Raw genomic sequence first — 8,292 nt, forward strand, 5'->3', positions numbered from 1 at the left:
CAGTTTCCTGGGATCTCTTAATACTTGTCTCTTCTTCTTCTTCTTCTTCTTCTTCTTCTTCTTCTTCTTCTTCTTCTTCTTCTTCTTCTTCTTCTTCTTCTTCTTCTCCTCCTCCTCCTCCTCCTCCTCCTCCTTCTCCTCCTCCTCTTCCTCCTCCTCCTCTACCCTCCCTCCCTCCATGTCTTCCTTCTTTCTTTCTTTCTTTCTTTCTTTCTTTCTTTCTTTCTTTTTTCCTTTCTTTCTTTCTTTTTTAGTTTTTCAAAAATCGATTTCTCTGTGTATGCCTGATGCCCTGGACCTCACATTGTAGACCATACTGACCTCAAATTTAGAGATCCATCTGCCTCTGCCTCTCGAGTGCTGTCATTAAAGGCATGTGCCACTACTGCCTGTTTTTTTTTTTTTTTCTCTTATTAATCAGCTTGTGAGTATTTCAGATTCAAAATCATTTCTGTTGTCTCCCTTTTTTTAATTGATGTTTTAAGTGAATTCGTTTACATCCCTGATGGCAACTCCTCCCTCCTGTCCTCCTGGTCCCATTCCCTTTACCTTCTTCCCCCTTTTCTCCCCTTCCATTATCCTCAGAAAAGGGGAGCCCCCACTGTCTGAAGCCCCCTGCACATCAAGTTTAAAATTCTCTTCCACTGAGGCTCACAAGCAGCCATGATAATGGAAAGTGATCCAAAAGCAGGCCATAGATTTCATTCCAGAGGCAGGCCACTTGCTAGAGGACACCAGGCTGCCCATCAGTTACATATGTGTATTGGGCATAGGTCCAGTCCATGCACGGTCTTTAGTTGGTGCTCAGTCTTTGTAAGCCCCATGGGCCTAGGTTACTTGACTCTGTTGGTCTTCTTGTGGCATTCTGTTGTCAGTTACATTCACCTTACCAGCTAGTGTCCCTCGGTCTTTACTGAGATCTCTGATTCATTGTGTCACTGTTATAATGAAATTGGAAATAAGGTAAAATATATTTGAAAATTTTCAGAGTCTTGCATAATTTGCAATCAAAATAGGCATGACATGCTGATGAAGAAAAACAGAAGAGGTGAAGACCTGCTCATTTTCATGCCATTTTCATGATCACTACCACCATACCCATTGTAATACATTGAATTGTTCATACTAAGAAAAGGCTATCTTACCTCTCTTTATTAGAAAATATGTCTCTGGTTTATCACCAAGGGAAGAAAAACATACCATGGTTAGAGTTCTGCTAATTCAGAAGGTAGAACATGGAGAAAGGAAATTCCTTATTTAGAAAAAAAATGTATTAAGTTTTTTTTTTTCAGTCCTCGAACCTCTCCAAGGTCATTTTCCTTCCATGAATTGTGGCTTGGGCTCGCATATTATGCCTTCTACTATCTTCCCTGGGTGTCATAAGAATTAATGAGTTACTCTGTCCAACTCACATATTTCTCCACACCTCTGTGGATCTCCTCGACACCCCAAGGAGTACGTTATAGGCATCCTTTACTGGATTTTCAGTATGCTCAATTAAGGAAAATTTAATTAAAAATTTATTTCAAAAATAACATCAAACTCCCCAATGCTTTCAAACTTACAAGCGTTCCTCTCTGTAAAACACATATTAATTAGGGATCCCGGCTACATTTGGTGTTCTTTAGATGTCTTGAACTATTTAACCAGCTCTTCCCTCTCTAATTTAAACACACACACACACACACACACACACACACACACACACACACACACACACACACACAGTGTAACTGAGAGAAATGCTCTACAGGATTAATATGCAGTTTGCTCATATTCATTGCTTCTGTGCAAGAAGCTCTCATTGCAATTAACCACAGCTCTGAACACTGACAAAATGCTGCAGCTGCTAAGGGGAATGACAATCCAGCCCTTTGCCTCTATATTTTTTTCTAATTAATTAAAACACAAATCATCAGGACATAACTTTTAAGGATCTCCCGATTTTTCAACATAGTACATTGGTGTTTTGCAGCTATTTGATTTATTTTGTTCCTAAGAGTTTCTTACAATTAATAAATAAAGGGAAGCAAAATACTTAAAAGAAGAAACATAAGAGAGGCCAAGGAGGGGCATCAAGATAACAAAGTAAAGAAACAAAGAGTTCATCTAAACCCTAAGTGGCTAAATTAATTTGTGAATTCTTGACCCGCATGGTTTGTGTGCTGTGGAAGAGGAGCTGACTCTGTTATCAAAAGACTGCCTCTGTCACAAAGGCTATATGTGGCTTTTGGAAAATCACTTAACTTCTTTGCTCCTCTGATTTCTTGTTTCACAAAAAGACTTGAGTACTCTCTGTGGCCTCTTCTATCCTTATTTTCAATATGTCTGTGGTGCATAGCTGTTGCCCACACTTGGTAACTCTTTACTTCTCAGTTGCTGCCAGTGCCAGAGCTTCTCACATGTCCACCTTCATGTCCACAGGTCTGGAGATAAGGCAGGCTTTAATATAATCTCGCTGTACTGTCAGAGAATAGGAAAATCAAAGCGCAGTAGTGTTAATAAGCAATAGAACTATGTGTGTATCTGATATTTGTTAGCTGTAAACTTTTAGCTCTTAACCTTTAAATTTTGAAGATGGTAAAGAAAATATAGAGACACTGAGGTATAGAAGTCAAATAATAATACAAAGATTTTTGAAAGGTAAAATAAAGAGATATAGGCTGCACTGCATTGCAGCATATTACAAGAATGAGGCACTTTTATAAGTGAAAACAGTTATACATGATTCCATCTACTATCACAAACTGAAGACCCCATGTATCAGGTATAGTTTATGTCTACTTTCCCACATTTGATGAACTAATATTTTCCTTTATTTTTATTTATCTGGCAATTTGAAAAATGATAAAAGACCATTAAAATTCTTTTTGTGACATCTATCAATGAAGACTTAACATAAAGCAACTATTTGGAGACTTAATGAATTAAGCATTGTACATTCTAAAGGCAATGATGTAATTAATAAATGCAGCTATCTGGATAAATATCAAACTAGCAGTTTTACTCAGATATCATTTCCAGATATATCAGCAACTGAATCCTACACAGAATTATTAACCAGCATTGACCTTGGCTACCACATTATTTAGTTGTTCAGGTTTTTGTTAAATTTATTAGTGCCAATTACTTCAGAGTAACATACTTAAAAGCTACAAATTCTTTTCATAACTTCCTAACAACCATATGATTACTGTTATATTCAGAAGAACTTCATCTCTTTTCCTCCTTCTCTCTCACTTACGTTCCTCTCTCCCTCCCACAAAAACCAATTTATTCCCTGCCTTATTCTTCTTATCTGGCATCCAGTGCTCATGGATTTGATCTTAACAAATAATTGGGGAATCAGCTTCTGAAGTCTAGTTAAAGAGTCATCCTGAAGCTAACATTGCCTCCTGTTGAATACCATTCTGAAAGAAATTATATCTCCTAAAAATCACTTAATGTTCAAGCTTAATCCTATTATGGTATGAAGCTAACATTCACCATATCCATAGTTAGTCAGAGGACATCAGCTCTGCTTCTCCTAAAATCACTTCCTCTGAGTTGAGTTGTAGGCTTGCCCTTGACTCTTATTTATGTGGAGTGGAAATTTCTTAAAAAATTGTTGTGGACAGTTACAATCTAAGAGATTCCACTTAAAGTCATGATCTTATCTTCTAAGGGAGGGGCTTAATTGAAAACAACCTCTTACCCTAAAGAAATACTATTTTGTTCACTTTGCTCTTCTTTCTGACAACTAGGGAACTCAGTATCAAATTCTGTATTCTCTTTTAGCAACTGGCAATGAAACAAGATAATCTGACTAAAGGTCAAATACATGATTAATGTTTTTGTTTTCTATCATGCATCTGTATTATTATGTTTCGTAAATAAAAAAAAAATAGAAAGATGTGTTGTGAATGCCTATCTGAATTCTATTGAGTTAAACAACATTGCTGTTTTGAAAAATTAGGTCCTCCCAATACAATAAGAGGGGATTTCCATGTGAAATCATTAGTTTGCATTACCTTAACATAAAGCTTATATGAATTAATATACATGTCATGTAATGCCATTGGGTGTTACTTGACTGCTTCTGCTTTGGAGCTGTATCAGCTACTATTTTATAGGCAAGTCATAAATTCATAATTCTATCACGATAAAATATTCAGCTGAGCTTTCAATGGTGAGTTAATGGGTTTTATTTGAAATGGAGTCATAGGAAAATCTGAATCTGTAGAATTACCAGATTAGACTTCAAAATAACTGTTTTGAAAGTCTAACTCCATTAAACTGTGTCAAAACATATTTAGCAATTAAATTTTCTTCAGTGAACACTTGTATCAACAATCCAGAAGAGAAATGTGGACTTTAGTTTTCTGATTTTAGAGTCAATATGGTTACATATGGAGAAACCTTCTTCCAAATGGCCCGAATAATTATTAGCCAGTGCTTTCAACAGTAGTTTAAAAAGCAGTCTGAAGATCTATTATCTGTCTTCCACTTTGTCTCTATGAGTAATGTAAGAAGAAATGACTGAGGTTAGAGACTGTTAAGTATTATTAATATAATTGCAACCAGTAAATTCCTGGATTCAACACAAATTCTTTCTTTAACTGCATTAGATTTAATTGCCAGAAAATGAATGGTCAGGGGACTCATTTTCTGTTACCATGATTCATACATCAATCTCATCTTGAGTTCTTTAACCTCATTTTATAAACTTTGATAAAAGTGTAGTCAGAAGGTGATTAGTCAATTACCAGACTGTTTATTTCACACAGAGTAGACTTGTGGGAAAAGTAAATGAGGATGAGAGGTTCATGTGAAGGTGTGGGTCATCCTGCTGATGTAATCATAGAAGTTGTGAAGCCACCAGCTGCTTTGAACAATATTAGAAGAGTGTTCACAGAGCCCGAGTTTGATATGAAAGCTACGTTTGTAAGACTTAAAATATGTAAAAGCAAACATTCATGAAGAACATAATATATTGAAAAGTATGTTTTTAGCTGAAAAATTAAAAACAGAGAAACTGAGGTTCTCTGCTCCTATAGCCTCAGGAATCAGACCTGTCTAAGAGGTGGTGAGTAGTTGGGACAAGCCTGGATATGCTTTAAATTAAACGTTCTGATGCTTCGGTTGTTTCTACCTCCAAGAGAGTGCCTATGACTCACTTTGCAAACACTTCTAACACAGGGAGTCCTGCCACTGTACAGGTAATTCCTAAAGCATCAGTGACACTCTTCTTAAAGTCTTTCTAAATTTCCAATGCGGCAAATAGCTTACTAAGAAATTCTGAGCCATGATACTTCCTATGTAAATATCTATTACCACTCAAAACCCCAGTGTATTACATGGAGCTATTGTGCTGGGACATTTCCTCTGTGTAGTCCATTCATATTTAAGTACATAATAATGAATGAAATGGTTCAGATTACTATATCTTCAGCTATAACTGTTTTATATAAATAAGAAAAATGTTTTCTAGAATTCAGTGAATATTTTTGGCTACCACTAATTCATCATTTTGTCTGAGAATTATATTTTAATTTCATATATATATATATATATATATATATATAATTTTTTATAGTGAAACTATGTATGTAGATAATCAAATGTGAAACTATTTTCATAAAATAGCATATACAAATCCAAATGTTTGCATGAGAGCAAGATATAATAGTTGTACTGAAGGAAGTGATACAATGAAAAATATTTGAGTATGACTTAAGGTAGATTAGTTTAGATAGAATGCTCTTATAAATTTGAAGGAAAAAAAAAGGAATAAGACCTCTTTCATATGCTCCATAAAGTCAATCTGGTGAATTCTCTATTGTGGCAGGTCACTGGGCCCAATACCATGGCTGTATAATTTTATGACTCTTAATAACATTTGTTGTATGCAAAGCATAGATAATGACAATGGAAACCAAACCTTATGCTTCAGTGTATATATTCTTTTTCTCCTTAGTTCATGAAAAATAAAGCAACATACTGAAAAACACAATGAGCTGACTGAAGAAAGAAATTAAGCAATAATTTTCATGGTTGATTTTGAAAACAAGCCGATATGTCATAATCTATTTTGCTATTTCTAATATATGTCTATACTTTAAAATAAATGTTGAATTTCAATGAAGAATGTTTTGATGCTGCCAAATTATAAAACGAGAGGTTTCTTTCTCATAAGCTTAGTCTAGCCTTTTTTGTTCGTTTGTCCTTTCCTTAATAAGGCTCTCTTGAGGGTAGAAAGCATCTTTCTATTAGTGAAAACACAAAAGAATTTTCTACTGTTTGTGAATGATCTGAGATTTTAGTTGTTATCATACAAACAATACTTATAAAAACAATCAGAGATTAAGGAAATTTGGGGATTTTTGAGACTTTTTTAAAAATAAGAAACAGCTACTTAAATAGGGAGTCTGAGGACAACTTAGCATGTAATGGGGGCCAGGCCAGCTGGGCTCTACCCCTCCTATCATGCAGCTGTGAGATGGCTCAGTGGCTTCTCCTGAGGAGGTTCCTGTCCTCAGTCATCTCCAGGAAGTCCCCTCAGGGAGGGTGGGCTTCCCTCACCTCTGGGATGGTGGGCTTCCCTCACCTCTTGGACTCTTCAGACCCCTCAGTTTAGTGCTAGTGGTCGGACAAGAATGCCCAGCCCAGCTGGATGGTATATCCCATCAGAGTCTGTTCAACAACTTTTAACATCCAGGACAGACAAGACTTTCATGAGAGGCTTGTCAACAGTGAGACGCCAGTTGTGGGCTTTCATGGGCAATGATGTGGCCACTGCAAAATTCTAAGGCTGCAGTTAGAGAAGATGGTGGCCAAACAGCATGGGAAAGTGATGATGGCCAAAGTGGACACTGACGACCACTCAGACCTTGACATTGAGTACGAGGTGTCAGCTGTGCCCACTGTGCTGGCCATCAAGAATGGGGACATGACAGACAAGTTTGTGGGTATCAAGGGTGAAGACCAACTGGAAGCCTTCCTAAAGAAACTGATTGGCTGACAAGCAGGGAAGAGCCTTTGTTGCCCTTGCCTGCTGGGAGCCTGTTTGGGGGGGAGCCTAGTAGAACTCCCAATCCTCTGTCTTCCTGACCTGTCCCTCTGCTTTGTCCCTTGGGTCTGGCTGTTGGCAACATCCCTCCAAACCTAGAAGTCACCAGCACTTCAGAACCAGCCCTCAGCCAGGGTGGCTAGCAGAGGAGCAATGCTGCTACTGGTGTTGGGGCATCCTATGTACCTTCTACCTTGTGCTCCTTCTAGGGCTTGTCTCTATCCCCCTACATACTGGAAGAGCCTGTAGCCTGACTGTGTCTGTCATAAATAACTTGATGTGATCCTTCTACCTCTTTCTATGAAGATCAGAGCCTATCCCACACCCTAAACCTGCCCTTTCTCTCCCTTGTCCCCTCCCTGGGTTAGCTGGGCCTTGGTTCTGGATCCCTGAGCAGGAGGAGGAGCTATGAACAAGTTAAACCAATAAAAACCATGTTTGCACTGAAAAAAAAAAAAAAAGAAAATATGTCATTTAGATAGAATACTTTTATAGATTACTAACCACTTTGAAATAGAAGACTAATTAAAAGTTAATTTTGGATATTAGTGATATAAGGTGGGTGAATATCTTTTCCCCATCAGAAGGCTGCCATTTTGTTCTGTTGACACATCCTTAAAGCACATACAGTTCTTCCAGAGGATCTAACTTAAGTTTCCAGCACCCACACCAGCTGACTCTCAACCTCCTATAACTCCAGCTCTAAGTGAGCTGACACCTTCTTCTTATCACAACAATCACCTGCATTTACATGTGCGTATCTGCACACAGACACACAGATACAGGTATACACACACACACACACACACACACACACACACACACACACACACACATAATCAAAAAGTAGTTGTAATACCCAGATCTCCCAGATTGCCAGAACCCAAAAAAAGACAACCAGGACTCAATACCGATGTAACATATACAAGGTCCTGCATTATGGCTCGACCTCGGACCACCGTCCTTCCTGATGCAACAACATAGGAGAGTGGCACCAGAGCTTCAAGGGCAATGGATTTCTACAGGGGAAAAACCATAAGCAGGGATTGTGGGTCACGGGAAGGTCGATCTTTAGGCAGGTTGGGTGGAGGCTGGATCTCAAGGGGAAGCTGTAGGTCACAGGAATGTTGATCTTCAGGCGGATTGAGTAGAGTGTTTGGTACTGCTGGCAGGTGCAGTTTACAGCAGTCCGTGGTCATGCCCAGAATGCAGGGAGAAGGGTGACCTAGAGGACAAGTTCTCAC

General features: G+C 38.1%; 1 pseudogene; it reads left to right on the forward strand.

Moving 5' to 3' along the window:
- Positions 1-6,478: 6,478 nt before the first annotated feature.
- On the forward strand, positions 6,479-7,000 carry LOC127202260 (thioredoxin, mitochondrial-like; annotated as a pseudogene).
- Positions 7,001-8,292: the final 1,292 nt, after the last annotated feature.

The sequence above is a fragment of the Acomys russatus genome, chromosome 18 (assembly GCF_903995435.1).
Source record: "Acomys russatus chromosome 18, mAcoRus1.1, whole genome shotgun sequence".
Taxonomy (NCBI): Eukaryota; Metazoa; Chordata; class Mammalia; order Rodentia; family Muridae; genus Acomys; species Acomys russatus.